Source organism: Hyperolius riggenbachi, chromosome 12 (assembly GCF_040937935.1).
Source record: "Hyperolius riggenbachi isolate aHypRig1 chromosome 12, aHypRig1.pri, whole genome shotgun sequence".
NCBI classification, from domain to species: domain Eukaryota; kingdom Metazoa; phylum Chordata; class Amphibia; order Anura; family Hyperoliidae; genus Hyperolius; species Hyperolius riggenbachi.
Genome location: NC_090657.1, coordinates 33,201,195 through 33,217,150, shown reverse-complemented (window position 1 = coordinate 33,217,150; position 15,956 = coordinate 33,201,195).

Genomic DNA, 15,956 nt, shown 5'->3' with positions numbered 1-15,956 from the left:
TTTCACCTTTATTTTCAAATAAAATAAATAAATAAAATGTGTGGGTTTTATGTAGTCGCACGTTTTATTTTAAAACTATAATGGCTGAAAACTGTGATTTTTTTTTCCCCAACTTCAATTTTATTGAAAATGTTCCATATTACAAATCACAGGAATATAAAGTATATACTATACCAGGACATATGCCACAGATATACAGTTGCCTGCAAATATGGAGTAAGATGTCGAAGACTATCATCGTAAATTGTAATATTATTGAGAAGACATTGTTACTTGGATTATATAATCTATAACTACTATAAGTAAAAAGTTTCATTAGGCATAAGTCCACTTAAAAATGACATACGTCTGGGTTACAGACACAAACAAAAAAGAACGTAACTCGAACCAGTGCTCCTAAGAGAGTAGTTTGGATGAATAATCAGAGTTTAACATCTCAGGGATAGTTAATTAAATTAATTAAATTGAATGCTGGTAGACCACTTTAATACTGTGGGCATGGGCAATGTGATAAAGAAAGTTACAGTATATGGCTATACCTCAGTCTGTATTCCATATCTAGGTTTAAGTACGCTTGATTGATTATTTGTCCAAGTATTGGAGTAGAGCTGTCTTTCCAATTGGATATAATTGCCTGTCTTGTTGCACAAAGAAAGTGCATAGTAACTAATCTATGACAATGTGGAATTTGTTGAAGATCTATATTAAGTAATGCTAATTTGGATGAGGGGGGACATATTCCTCCTATTTGCTCAGAGATTAATGAAAACATTTTTGTCCAAATAGGTTGTATCTTAGGGCACTGCCAAAGAATATGGAATAGAGATCCAGAGGCCCCACAATTTCTCCAACATTCCCCTTTTTCCCCTGGGCAAAATTTAGTTTGTCAGGGGTATAATAGCTGTTTGATAAAATTTTGTGTAACGTTTCACCGTGTGATGCACATTTAGAGGATTTTGACAAATGCTCTGTGGCCTTTTGCCATTGTTTAATGCTTAAGTTCTCGTTCAGTAACATTGTCCAGTTATTTATAACTTTATTGAGGCCCGTTAGGAAATTTAAGGTTAGGCTTTCGTAACATATTGAAATGCCTTTCTTCGACAAGAGATCTTTTTCAAATAAATTAAGCATGGTTTTAGGCCACATTGTGGATTTGCGGTTTTTATCTGATAGGTAATGACAAAGTTGTAGATAAGTGTGAAATTCAGTATTTGGGATGTTGTACGATTCTTTAATGTGTTGAAAAGGTAATATTCCTGTCTCAGAGACAAGTTGTTGTGAAGTGTTGATACCCGCCTGAACCCATTTTTTGGTGTTTATGTTATTTATTATTATGGAAATAGATTGTAAGGGTAGTGGGATTTGGATATTTTTTGCATATGTGGAGGGTAGTTGAAGTAAGTGTCTCCAAGCTTTAACTGTGGCTCGTATTGTTTGGTATGGGGGTAAAGGTATCTTATAATCAGTGCAGCTAGCTATGAGAAAGTATTTTGGATCACTGCTTAATAATTTGGCTTCCATAGTGGCCCCTAGAGGTCTGTTAGAATTTGTCCATCAGGCCTTAGAGATTTCTAGGTTGCAGGCGAAGTATAGAGACTTGAAACAGGGGACTCCTAAGCCACCCCACTTCTTTGGGACTTGGAGAGTAGGGATGGTCGCTGGATTCCGATTCCGGACGGAATTTTGTGATTCTGGTTCCGATATGATGGAACGTAATTGCTATAGGGCTAAAACAGAATTCCGCAGAAAATGTTTAAATTCTGCGGAATTTTACGGAATTCAAATTTGTTTCCCCACCAAACTGATTTCTGTTTGATAACAACTATTTCTAGTCCCTTTCTCCTTTCTCCTTCCTCCCTCCTCCTTCCTCCCTCCTCCCTCCTCCCTCCTCCCTCCCTCCTAGCAGCCTACCACACGGTAGGACTGGGTTCGATTCCTGGCCAATGTATGTGAGTTGGCTTTTGACATACTACAAATCCCTAAGCAAGCTCATTTTTCTCTTGGATATATCATAATGGTACATGCTAGCAGGGTTGCTCGAATGTACCAATATTCGATTCGGGTACATTCGAATTCGGGTCCAAGTAAAATTCGGATTCGGAAAAATTCAAATTCGGATGCAATCTCCAAATTCGAATTCGGCTCGGATTTCATTAATAAAATTCGGCACAAAATTCGTGTTCGAAAATTCGTCTATAGTTAAAAGAAAAAAAAAATCCTCCTCCTCCTCCTTTTATTGGATTGATCATAATGGTACATGCTAGGCTGGCTTTAGCATGTAGTGTGGTTGGTGGTCTAGGGGGTAAGTCAGATACCTACTGCACACTAAGACCTGGGTTCAATTCCTGGCCAAGGTATGTAAGCTGGCTTTTGAAAAAGTACAAATCCTTAATCACGCTACTTTTTCTATTGGATTGATCATAATGGTACATGCTAGGCCAGCTTTAGCATGTAGTTTGGTTGGTGGTCTAGGGCTGTGATGGCTAACCTTGGCACTCCAGCTGTGACAAAACTACAAATCCCATCATGCCTCTGCCTCCCCGAGTTATGCTTAGAGCTGTCAGAGTATTACAATGCCTCATGGGACTTGTAGTTCCACCACAGCTGGAGTGCCAAGGTTATCCATCACTGGTCTAGGGGGTAAGTCAGATACCTACTACACAGAGAGAGAGAGAGAGAGAGAGAAAGAGAGAGAGATTTTTTTTTGAAAATATAGCTGAATTTTCAAACATGAATTTTTAGCCGAATTTGAGAACCAGTATTCGGGTACATTCGAATCATCAGAATTCGGATTCGGGTTCGAATTCGGCAACCATGAAAAATGACCTGAATTTTCGGTTACATAATACATTCCCGAATTTGGAGAGCAACCCTGCATGCTAGGCTGGCTTCAGCATGTAGCATTGTAGTGTGTTGTGTTGGTGGTATAATGGTTAGGATAGCAGCCTACCATGTGGTAGGCCTGGGTTCGATTCCTGGCCAATGTATGTGAGTTGGCTTTTGACATCCTACAAATCCCTAAGCAAGCTCATTTTTCTCTTGGATATATCATAATGGTACATGCTAGGCTGGCTTTAGCATGTAGTGTTGGTGGTGGTATAGTGGTGAGGAGAGCTGCCTACCAAGCACTAGACCTGGGTTCGATTCCCGGCCAATGTATGTAAGCTGACTTTTGAAATCCTACAATTCCCTGGAAGACAAGACCCTCCTCCTCCCTCCGGGAAACAGGGAGGAAGGGAGAGGGGGAGGATTACACTTCCTGATGTTGTAAAGCAGTGTAGGCCTGCAATTGAACATTCAATGAGATTTCTGACCTTAAAACACTGCTTTGTGTCAAATCTAGATTTTTTTCCGGGACTTTTGATGTCTATTCCACTTAACCATGTCTCCCTCCAGGTATTCGTCCCCTTGAAACATCTTTTCCATCACTTTTGTGGCCAGGATAATTTTTTCTAATTTTCCAAGTTTGCCTCTCCATTGAAGTCTATTGCGGTTCGCGAAAGTTCACGCGAAGCAGTACTGGTTCGGGCCATCTCTAAAGATCTTTGCGTAAAGTTTTGTGTCGCCTTTAAAGGGACTGCGAGCTCATCTAAAAAATAAAAGTTGTACTCACCCGGGGCTTTTTCCAGCCCAGTGCTGGTCGGGAGGTCTCACGACGGCGTCCTGGCTCCTCTCCTACTCCCCGCTCCGGAATGGCTGACTGGCCGCAGCCCGGGCGACACTCGCCCGAGTGTCGGGCTGCTCCTTCCGCGTATGACGCGGCTGACGTCACACGCCGGCCGCCTCGCATCATCACGGCGGCCGGCGTGGCAGTACTGCGCATGCGCGATTTAAGCGCGCATGCGCGGTACTGCCACGCCGGCCGCCGTGATGACGCGAGGCGGCCGGCATGTGATGTCAGCCGCGTCATACGCGGAAGGAGCAGCCCGACACTCGGGCGAGTGTCGCCCGGGCTGCGGCCGATCAGCCATTCCGGAGCGGGGAGTAGGAGAGGAGCCAGGACGCCGTCGTGGGACCTCCCGACCAGCACTGGGCTGGAAAAAGCCCCGGGTGAGTACAACTTTTATTTTTTAGATGAGCTCGGAGTCTCTTTAAGGAGAGAGATTGGTCGGTAGTTGGAGGTGCTACTTGTGTCCTTCACTTGTTGTAGTGAGTGCCTAAATTTGAGAGGTGCCTGCGAGAAGTCTGGGTAAATTTGTACTTGAATTGCTCTGTAAGTGCATTGGGTTTTTGCATTGCAAAGATAATAGCTTCTTTAGTTTGATAAAGAGCCAGACGCGCTATAACGTCTCTGGGAGAGGTGGCTTGTGGATGTTTAGGCTTAGGCACTCTATCTGCTCTCTCAATAATGATCTCACGATCTGGGGTGTTTGGTAGGAAAGATTTAAACAATTTCAACAGGTACTGCTTGATTTGATTCTCCCATGATCTGTTCTGGCACCCCCCTTATTTTCAAATGTTCTCTCCTATTGCGGTCTTCCATATCGATTAGCTTAAGCTTAATCTGGCTGACATCATCAGTAGTGTCTTCTAGTGAATCCACCATTTTGTTATGCTCTTGTGGGATGGCACTGATTCTATCTTCTATGTCAGAGATCCTGCCACACATGCCTGCTATATTTGTTTTAACTGATATAGAAAGTGCTGCAAAATCTTTTACAGTAGATTGTTTAAGCATCAGTAACATGTCTCTCATGCTGCTTTGTGTTCTAGCCTGTTCAGAGGCTGGCATGTTTTCTAGGGAGATTGGATTGTCTGCAGCTGTGAGTTCATCACTCACCTCAAAGCATGCTGCGTGTTCTCTCTGCAGGGTGTCAGACAGATTTAGTTTGGATTTGACTGGGCTCCTTGATGTTGGCGAGCCCCAGTGAGGAGAGGTGTCATCAAAGAGAGAGGAGTCCTCCGGTGACAGCAATGATTCAGCGGGCTGAAGAGAGGGATCTCGGTTCGGATCCTGTGCGGAGCTGGGCAGAGACTGTGTCAGGGCGGCGGCGCCATTTTGCCTGCTTCCCGAGTGCGCGGGCTGCTCGGTGAAGTAGTACGTCAGTTTCTGAGGCTTACCGCTCCCCTTCTTCCTCTTGCGGTTGGCCTCTAGGTCCATGGGCTGTTCCTCTTCTATTCTGGATGATCGGGCTGGGTAAAACGCTGCTTAGTGCCACGAATTATAGGCTGGTGCGCGGAGCTCATTTACCTTGCGACTTACTCCATTCGCCGCAGGCCACTCCCATGAATTTTCTTATTTCAGATAAAGTGAACATAAAGTAATTGTTAGCCAAATATAGCAATACCACCCAAAGAAAGCCTTTGTGATGGCAACCCCCCCCCCCCCCCCAAAAAAAAAACCCCACAACCAATGTATAGATCATCTTGTTGTGATAAGGAGCGATAAAGTTATTGATGAATGAATGGGCGAAGCACTGAAATGTGAAAATTGCTAAAGGTCCAAACCCCCTTAGTGGTGGAGTGGTAAAGCCTGTGTGAAGCATCTTATATTTCATTTCACTTTAAGACATGGACTTGCCGCACCTCTAATCAGGCCCTCACCACACCCCTAGCCATGCACACCAAATTCATAAGCAAAAGATGAAATTTTAGAATTTAAGCCACACTGGCCTTTTCTATCATGGCTAGTTTTTCTTGACATCGACATTTGAAATTAAGAAATGTAGCAATTTAAAGAATGGAAATAAAGTTTGGAGCCCATTAAACACATTTTTCAGTAGAAAAAAAAATCTCACCTGATTGGTCTGTTGGACGGCAATCAGGTGTGTGTGCGCGTGGCAAATGTTTAGATGAGTGACTGATAACAGGCGGTTTGCCCGATCCATCCGGCGTACCAACTCACATAACTGTCGAGCTGATATCATGCAGTTGGCCACGTGCGTGCACAATGTCGTTTGAACAACATACTTGTTTTAAATGTGGCCATGTTGTGCAGTCCATCATTTCGCTTACGTGCACAGTATGTTAATGACTTGGCCGTTCCGTTGGTTGGTGCACTGAAAATACAAGCCATGTAAAGGGCTTGCCATGGGGTACTTCATGTCGTGGAGTTGGTCGTGCACTTTGTTGGACATGTGCAAGTACCTTTAACTTATTATTTACCTCACCTTAAAGGGCATCTAAGAAGAGAATTAACCACTTCAGCCTTCAGTCGTTTTTCACCTTATGCATCCGAGCAATTTTTACCTACAATTCATTTGCCAATAACTTTATCACTACTTATCACAATAAATTGATCTATATCTTGTTTTTTAACAGGAATATTAAGAAAAAAAATGGAAAAAATCATTATTTCTCAGGTTTCAGCCATTATAGATTTAAAATAAAACATGTTACCATAATTAAAACACACGTATTTTATTTGCCCATTTGTCCCGGTTATTACACAATTTAAATTATGTCCCTATCACAATGTTTGGCGCCAATATTTTATTTGGAAATAAAGGTGCATTTTTACAGTTTTGCATCATTTACAAGCTTATAATTTAAAAAATAATAGTAATATTCCCTCTTCACATGCATATTTAAAAAGTGCAGATGCAGCCTTTTGGACGTAATAGCAACATCCAAAAGATGAAAGTATTTAAAGAGTAGGCTACCTGATCCATGGGGCTGAGCAGATCAGGTAGCTGCAAAAACCGCTGCTCCCAGGAGCCACCATGGCCCACTTTGACTTTCAAGACCTATAGGTCACAATGCTGCACTGAGTGTCTCTCTAAGACACGCAACCACGTGCAATACGCTGGTAACCATGTGGGGCGTGAACTTGTGAGGATCTTGTACAGAGACAGAGAGAGCTGCAGACACTGATAGGTAAAGTTTTCCTGCATAGGCAACAGGCAGGTACATATTCATATGGGGAGTGAGGCCCGGGGTAGCATGGAAATGAAGTGGTGTCACTAGGCTTATTCCTGAAAGATTTACTGCTGAAATTGATCAGGTATTGGCCTGTGGTTTATGGCAGCCAGCAGAGCTCTCTCTCCAATCAGATTCAATCAGAGAGAGATCTTTCTCTTAGTCGATCGACCGCCAAAATTGCTAGATGTATCAGCACCTTAAAACCAAGAACAAATAACAAGAAAAACCTAAATACTTCCACTACATTGACTAAGCCACACAAGGAGCATACCTATAATTCAGCCGCCGGGAGATTTGGGGGCGCAGGGTAGAGCCAAAAGATGGTTTACCCTGCTCCTGCACAATTGCTGTGGATATTGTGGATAGATGCAATTCAGCTTCCAGCTATTGCTGGCGGCCTAATTACAGTGTTTTTAAAGCAATTTGGGCTCCGTCTTTTGATGGTGCGCAAATTAATGTCTGAGCGCCACTATAGCTGTAATTCCTATTACGGCCTGCGGTGGCACCGGCTGTGCCGAAATCTCCAGCGCCGTTTTTACAGCGCTCCCTCAGGGGGGAGGTGGTGGGAGCAATGTGAGATAGCCAAAGAAGACATAAGTAACAGAAAGAAAATTGTCTCTTTGGTCGATAGCATTCAAGACCAATGCAAACGGAGATTATGTGCCATTATAGCACCCGAGAAGGTTGCTATCTCTACCTTAATGTATCATTTTCTGTACACCAGGGGAAAGTACTATATTTAGAAAAGACGATCTAGCCAATTGTTAGGTGTAGAGTACCAAATGTAGTCCTTTCTGTTTTGTTTTCTTATATTGTACATCTTGAGATTATCACATAAATTTGAGAATAATTGATTTAAAGGGACACTTAAGTCAAACAAAAAAAATGAGTTTTACTCACCTATGGCTTCCAATAGCCCCCTGCAGCTGTCCGGTACCCTCGCTGTCTCCCTTCGATCCTCTTGGCCCCGCCAGCAGCCACTTCCTGTTTCGGTGACAGGAGCTGACAGGCTGGGGACGCGAGTGATTCTTCGCGTTCCCAGACACATTAGCACCCTCTATGCTGCTATATGGTATATGATATATGCTATAGCAGTATAGATGGCGCTATTGTAACCAGGAACGCGAAGAATCACTCGCGTCCCCAGCCTGTCAGCTCCTGTCACCGAAACAGGAAGTGGCTGCCGGCGGGGCCAGGAGGATCGGAGGGAGATGGCGAGGGCACCATACAGCTGCAGCGGGCTATTGGAAGCCCCAGGTGAGTAAAACTTATTTTTTTTTGTTTGACTTAAGTGTCCCTTTAAAGATATCTCATCAGCCGACTTCCAAGAGGTTGTAAGTAGTTGAAGTGCTGACAAAGTATTGCGGATCGACAGTTGGCACTGCGGTATAAAACTTGATGGAACTTTCTCAAATTGTTGCCCATGATTCTAAGAGATCTGCCTAAATATGGTCATCTACTGACAAAGACGTATCTGCAGATGGCCTTTCTGTGAAGTAAATGTACCCAAGTGGCCAATGTATTCAGAGACGTCATCACAATCAGTGTGGCATTCTGATCTCTCAGAAATGTTCCCATGAACAGCTAGTAATGTATTTAGAACTGCTCTAAAACATAACCATCTTGTTTTCAGGCCTGAAATTGACCCTGCATCAAAGCCACCTATTGGGATTCCAAAGCCACCTATTGGGATTCCACAGGAGCCACATTTTAAGACTCTAGAGGGGCCAATACATGATAACTCCTTTTTTGGCAAAGGTAACTTTTTCCAATGTATTAGTGCCACAGTTGGCCTCAGGTCAGATTCCATGCATTGAGTTTAGGATGTTCAGCAGCTATAATCCACCCTTGGCTCTTCAGTTTAGGCTTATGATGGTACACAGATGGCAGAATGCTAACCACACATCTCTGCAACAGTCATCTACAGGAATGGACAATTATTAAATAGCAGAAGTACCTGTATAAACACTTGTAGGGTCTTCTGGCTCTTCTTTTGCTGGTACAAAGTCCTATTTCTCAGCATTTCAACCTGCTGCAACCTGCAAATAAAAAAATAAATAAAGTTATATACTTATGTCAGTAGGGGGCAGGCTCTAGATTCTCCAGAAGCTTCTCCAAACCTCCCAAATAGATTCCAAAATCAAGCACTCAGGCAATGATAATAGTGTTAGTGTTAACCCTACATGTAGGGGAGCTACACTGTGGTAACCAAGCAATCGCAGACCAAAATAAAAGTTCCACAGGCGGGCCCTGATATACCTCACAGGAGCCTATAGGCGCAGATGTCCTGGCACCCTAGACTCCACCCTCCATGAACAGACAACCCCCACCAAACTGCACCGCAAGTGTTCTGGCTGGCCCAGCTGTCACTTCTCCCATACCTCCCACGCCTAGATTAGGTGGTCACAGGCACCTACTAGTATTAGGTGCCCCAAATATAAGTTAGCTAGAGGAACCTCAATATTAAGTAAGTAGAGGTGCCCCTCACTGAAGGGAGATCTCATCAGTAGAATGCAGAGAGTCAGGTAACTCACTGCGGCAGGAGCCATTAAAAGAGAGGGACAGCGAGAGAAACAGCAGAAAAAGAGAGAAAGACAGAGCAAGGCACAGCACAGATTAATCAATTCAGCCTTTTGGATGTAGCTGCTACGTCCAAAAGACTGCTGCCGCGCTGCTGCGTGCTACCGCGGGTGACGGGAGCGCGCATGCCTGAGCGCTCCCGTGCTACAGTCCATTAGCCCAGAGATCCCATTCATTGATATAAGTCCCCGTTAGAAAGACCGACCCCTTCTATGAGAAGTCGCAATCTTTCTGAACAAAAAAAAAATTCACATCCTCCCTTCACTTCCTGTAAGCGTGATCGCATGCTTACAGGATGGAAAAACATGACTGATGCCATCTTGTGGCCAAATAGTAAAACTACATCTACATACATTTTTTTCTAATCAACACAATCAATTATATTTAAAATTAACTGTTTACCTCCCACACTCCGAAAAATACCCAAATATATTTTTATAGAAAAAAAAAAAACAAATTACAATCAAAAAAAAAGAAAAAAAAGAAAAAGAAATAGTCACCTGAGGGTCTGAACTTTTTTTTTATTACTATGCATGTCAAGAGGGTATATTACTATTATTTTTTAAATTATTAGCTTGTAAATAGTGGACCTAAAACTGAAAAAAATGCACCTTTATTTCCAAATAAAATATTGGAGCCAGACATTGTGATAGCGACATAATTTAAATGGTGTAATACCTGGGAGAAATGGGCAAATAAAATATTTGGGTTTTAATTATGGTAGCATGTATTTTTTTAAAGAGAATCTGTATTGTTAAAATCGCACAAAAGTAAACATACCAGTGTGTTAGGGGACATCTCCTATTCCCCTCTTTTTACAATTTCGCCGCTCCCCGCCGCATTAAAAGTAGTCAAAAACAGTTTTAAAAAGTTTGTTTATAAACAAACAAAATGGCCACCAAAACAGGAAGTAGATTGATGTACAATATGTCCACACATAGAAAATACATCCATACACAAGCAGGCTGTATACAGCTTTCCTTTTGAATCTCAAAAGATCATTTGTGTGTTTACCTTCTGTCCCCTTCTTCTCTCATGCACTGAACATTACAGGCTTCCTGCAGACAGCTCTGCTTGTGCCTGTGTTTGTAATCCCTCAGTATGTGTCAGCCAGCTACTTTCACAGCCTAACAGAGGAGGATTTTTATCCAGCTCTCTTCTATCACTGATAAGATAGCAGAGAAGCTGCTGGCTTATGTAAATAAAACACACACTGGAGTGTGCATAGAGGAACAGACCAGCACGGAAGAGTTGGCAGCCTTCCAGACACAGGCCGACAAGTCTGACAGGGGAAAGATACATTGATTTATTACAGAGACCTTGATAGTACAAAGTGCTGCAGTGAGCCAGAACACATTAGAATAGGTTTAGGAACTTGTAGGATGGTAGAAAAAATGTTGTAATTTTTGTTACAGAGTCACTTTAAAGCTATAATGGTCGAAAACTGAGATATAATGATTTTTTTTTCCATTTTCCATTTTTTCTTACTATTCCCATTAAAATGCATTTAGAAAAAAACAATTCTTAGCAGAATGTACCAACCAAAGCTTGCTTGTTATCATTGTTATCATGATAAAATCCCTAACTGAGCATTCAGTCTGGCTTTGCTCAGGAATCTTTATAGCTGAGTCATTATAGCAGAGCCAGAAGGGGGGAGGCTTGGGCTTGAAAAGACATCAGGGAAGACAGACTCAGCTATAATGATTCCTGAGCAAAGCCATACTGAAGGCTCAGTCTGGGATTTTATCAGGGCTGATAACAAGCAGGCTGAGCAGTGAAGAATGAAACAGAGAGCAGGGTAGGTGTTTTCTCTAATGTTCCTACTAATATATATGGTAATATACATGAGGGTGCGTCATCTCGGTTTCCCTTTTTTAAGGAAGGAACTGTGCATGCAAGCTGGGAGGTCCAATGCTAAACAGCTGTGAGCCGGGTGTCAGCAGGGGCAGCGTGGCTGGCCAGCAGTCAAGTGGGTTGTGAATGGAGTGAGCCAGTATATCCATGGATGTAATAAGAATCCACCCTCCCCTTGTGAGACTGCAGATGACACTTGTCCAAAAGGAGTGGTTAGAGCCCACTAGGGCATACTTTTGCCGAGCCTCACTTTCTGCCACCTGACACTGTTCTGCTGCTGTGAAAGCCACATACATGCAATTCTTGCATATACCACTAGTTGCATCTTGGAGCCCAATCACCGGAGCTCTGGTTTGACTAATCATCCTGAACTCCCAGGAGTAATTTGAACTGCCATATTTGCATCATTGGGGTTGATTCACGATAACAAATAGCGAGCATTACCTCCTGTAACACTCGCTATCTCCTTTTGCTCCCCTTACTGCATGCTTTGCGTGCCTTATCAGAGTTAATAAGCCTTATCAGAGTTAACGTTACTTTTCAGAGTAGCATAGCAAGCCCTACAAACGTATGCCTGCTAATTGGCAATGACGAGAGCTCCACTTGTCCTGCCTTGAGCCCCTGCAGGTCCAATCACTTTAAAGGACATTATCCCCGGTCTTTGATTGGCCCAATAGGCTGCCTGTCAAGTTTCCTGTCAAGTGACAGGCAGGCTATTGGGCCAATCAAAGTGCGAGGATAATGTCCTTTAAAGTAATTGGACCTGCAGGGGCTCAAGGCAGGATGAGTTGAGCTTTTATCATTGCCAATTAGCAGGCATAAGTTTGTAGCGCTCGCTATGCTACTCTGATAAGGCACGCTAACTCTGATAAGGCACATCAACTCTGATAAGGCCCGCTAAGCATGCAGTAAGGGGAGCAAAAGGAGGTAGCGAGCGTTACAAGAGGTAACACTCGCTATTTGTTATAGTGAATACACCCCCATGTGTCTATGCAAGAAGTATGTGGCTGTGAGTAATGCCAAATTGTGACCTATACATATTGCTGCTCATGTTAATGGGAGGTACAGTGGTCTATGTATGAGCATTTAATCAAATGGAAGTGTTTGATGCAGATACCAGTGGATCTTTTGTTTTGGTTCCCCACAACCCCTCTGATGCTGGCTGGGACCCTCCATATTTTCGTGGCCGCACTCCACTCTGGGTAAGAGTATGGCCACACGGGGCAAGTGCCAATCGGTTCACGCCTACGCAGTAGCACAGTGCCGCTTGTGCACGGAGGAAAAAAGTCATGCACGAGTGCCCCCATGCTACTGCCTAGGCACAGGCAGTAGATTGCGCAGTACAGCTGTGCTTATATATGAAGTGGAGCGTGGACCTGCGCAATCTTCGACTTAAATGTCAGGGTCACAGCACCATGCAGGATGGATGTAGGAGACCTGGGGGAGCCTATGGACCATTGCCATGTTAATATCTTGAACGCTTAAATCCTTTAAACTGTATATTTTACAAGTGACCCAACAAGGCGAGCTGGTCCTACTGTGAAATGGCTCACAGGAGCTGATTCAGTGGGTCATCAGTCGGGCAGATCTTGCCTTATTTGTCACATCACTACTATTCAATACTCTTTGGTCATTCATGACATTGCTTTTGAATGTACAAGATTTTACGGTGATAATCTGATGTATGTTTTTATTCTAGGCGAGATGGTGTTTGAACGACAGATTGAAAAAGTGAAAGTAGTGCAGAAATGTGTAATATCACCACCAGCAAACACAGGTATTCTCTTGCCAACGTATGAATGCTATAGTTGGTCTCACGTCTTATCTCATGCATTGTGTTTAGAATGCTCAGCAGCTATAATCCACCTTTGGCTCTTCAGTTAAAGCTTCCTACTCACCATCCAAAGGGCAGTGGTGTAGCAATAGGGGGTGCAGCGGTTGCGACTGACCCGGGGGCCTTGGGCCAGAGGGGACCTCCCTCAATCTCAGTATTAGCTCTTTATTAATCCTGTGCTGGTAATAATCACTTCTATAGATGTTTTGAATAGCAGTAATCAATCATTAAACTGTTCCCCATCCCCTTTTTGCTCCTCTGCTACTGTGGCTGACCTTGATTGGTTTTGCTGCGCTCTATCAATTGTTATGTATAGAGTACTGGGGGAGGGGGGCAATGTAAAACTTGCTCTGGGGCCCGTAGCTCCTTAGTTACACCACTGCCGAAGAGTTCAGTGATGTTCCCTTGATGACGGTCATTCAGTGACGCCTCTTCCTGCCAGCGGGTATGAACAACATCACACAATGTTACAGGCCAGTCACGAATGAAACTTAAAGATAACCCGAGGTGGGTTCTAAGAATGCTATCAGCACACAGAGGCTGGGTCTGCATATAATACCCAGCCTCTGTTGCTATAAAGTTCTCTCCCAGTTCCCCCCTATGCTCTGCTGTGCCCCCATAAACCAAACGCCATGCTAGCGACACACAGCGTATTGCAGCCGGCTGTTTACCCCCCTCTCTCGTCTTCCAGGGATTTGTAGTATGTCAAAAGCAAGCTCACATACATTGGCCAGGAATCGAACCCAGGTCAACTGCTTGGAGGGCAGCTATGCTCACCACTAGACCACCAACCACACACACAGCAAAGGACAGCACTTTGAAGTCTGGTAGATTCCAGGGCAAGGGTGGGAAGGATGAAAAGCTAGGTGTCCATGCAACCATTCCTGCTAACCTAAAGCTTACTTATAGACAGTCATACGAGACACATGCCGGGTGCAGGGGTGTGTGGTGAGTCAACACATTGGCTTAAGACTTTACCAAATCCAATGCTCCAATATGGGGAAGCTTCTCTGGCCACTTAACGACCGCCTAACACCGATAGACGTCGGCAGGTCGAAGTGGTGTTTCCATGGAAAGGCCGTTCCATGTCAGTTCACGGAGGGTGTCTCCGTGAACAGTCTGCGAACCGCCGATCACGGCTCGCATGCTAAATGTAAGCACGTGGGGAAGAAATCCCTGCTGTTTACATCAATACGGCGCTGCTGCGCAGCAGCGCCGTAAAGGAGATCGGCGATCCCTGGCCTCTGATTGGCCGGGGATCACCGGCATCTGATAGGTTGAAGCCTATCCTAGGCGGTGCAGGCCAGATTTCCGTCCTGTGCAGCCCACAGCAAGGAGGGGCATGAGAAAAGGGCAGAGAGGTAGGAATGTCGCTGCGGAGGGGGGCTTTGAGGAGTCCCCCGCAAGGCCACACGGAGTGGCGGTGATCAGACTCCCCCAGCAGGGGGGGGGTCTGATCGCCCTGCCTTTTACCCGATCGGTGCTGTGGGCTGGAGAGCCCGCGCAGCACCGATCATCCACAAATCCCCTGGTCCTTAAGTGGTTAATCAGGCCGAGGTCAGCAACAGATCAGATTGGCAGAGGTGCAGAGTCGGCAGGCAAAAGAGTAGTCAGAGAAACAGGCAGAAGTCAAACACAGTAATCAATATATAATAATCTGAGCTAGTATGGAATACCCGGGTTCCTGCCGGTTCAAGCCACACACGGACTGACTAAGGTCTGAAGCCTTCACTACTAAGTGTTAGCTAGAGCAGACAGTGAGCAAGTGTCAGAACAGCGCTTAAGAAGCCCGGGTAAGCAGGAAGACACACCCCCAAGCCGCTTGTCCAATCAGGAACCAGAGGTGGAGCCATGCGTGTCAGCTGACAGGTGATCAGCTGACACGCTTCCTTAGAGCATAAGAGGAGCGACGCTGACAGTGCATGCGTCCACGATCATTTACAGTCGGAGTATCATGTGGCCGGATCTCTGCATGAACGCCGCTGACACCATCCCTGTCATTGCGGCCAGCCGCACCAGAAGTCCCAGATGCGCTGCCAGTGGAGGCAGCAGAACCTGACATGGTAAGCGCAGGATTACTGACACTGGGTATTTGGATCCGAATTAGTTACAGATAGTGAAAAGTGGTGTCCGAGCAACACTGTTAGTGTGACAGTCAGACTCAGTGCTGCAACTGCTAGGCTATGTTAGCGCCTGCTGTGTGCACAGGCTAGGCCTGCTGCCAGCCTTAGCTACAGTATAGCTTGTATTGTAAGTTATTAGGGATTAGATTACTGTAATACTACTAGTCTTATTGTGTAGTTAGTTGTTAGAGAGAGTATTACTACTGTGTTAGCTTCATTTACTACAGATAGTTCGTGCAGTGCTGCTGTTAGAGTCAGACAGTGTGTGACAGATAGACAGTTAGTGTGTGCTCCTCTCACACCGTCAGTTGAAGTTCTACTAGCATTACTACTCTACTACTACTAGTGTGTACTACTACCAGTTATATACAGTACATTTGTATTGAGTTAGCTTACTTTAATTGCAGTGCTGTTACAGTGTGTGACAGATAGACAGACAGTTAGTGTGTCAGTGAGTGCTACTCTGCTGTCACTCCATTAGTTGAAGACTTGAAGTTCTACTACTACTACTACTATCTACTGCTACTTCTACTACTACTGCGTACTACTACCAGTTATATACAGTAAACTTGTACTGAGTTAGCTTACTTTAATTGCAGTGCTGTTACAGTGTGACAGACAGACAGTTAGTGTGTGCTCCTGTCACTCCGTTAGTTGAAGTTCTACTACTACTACTACTACTACTACTACTATCTACTACTACC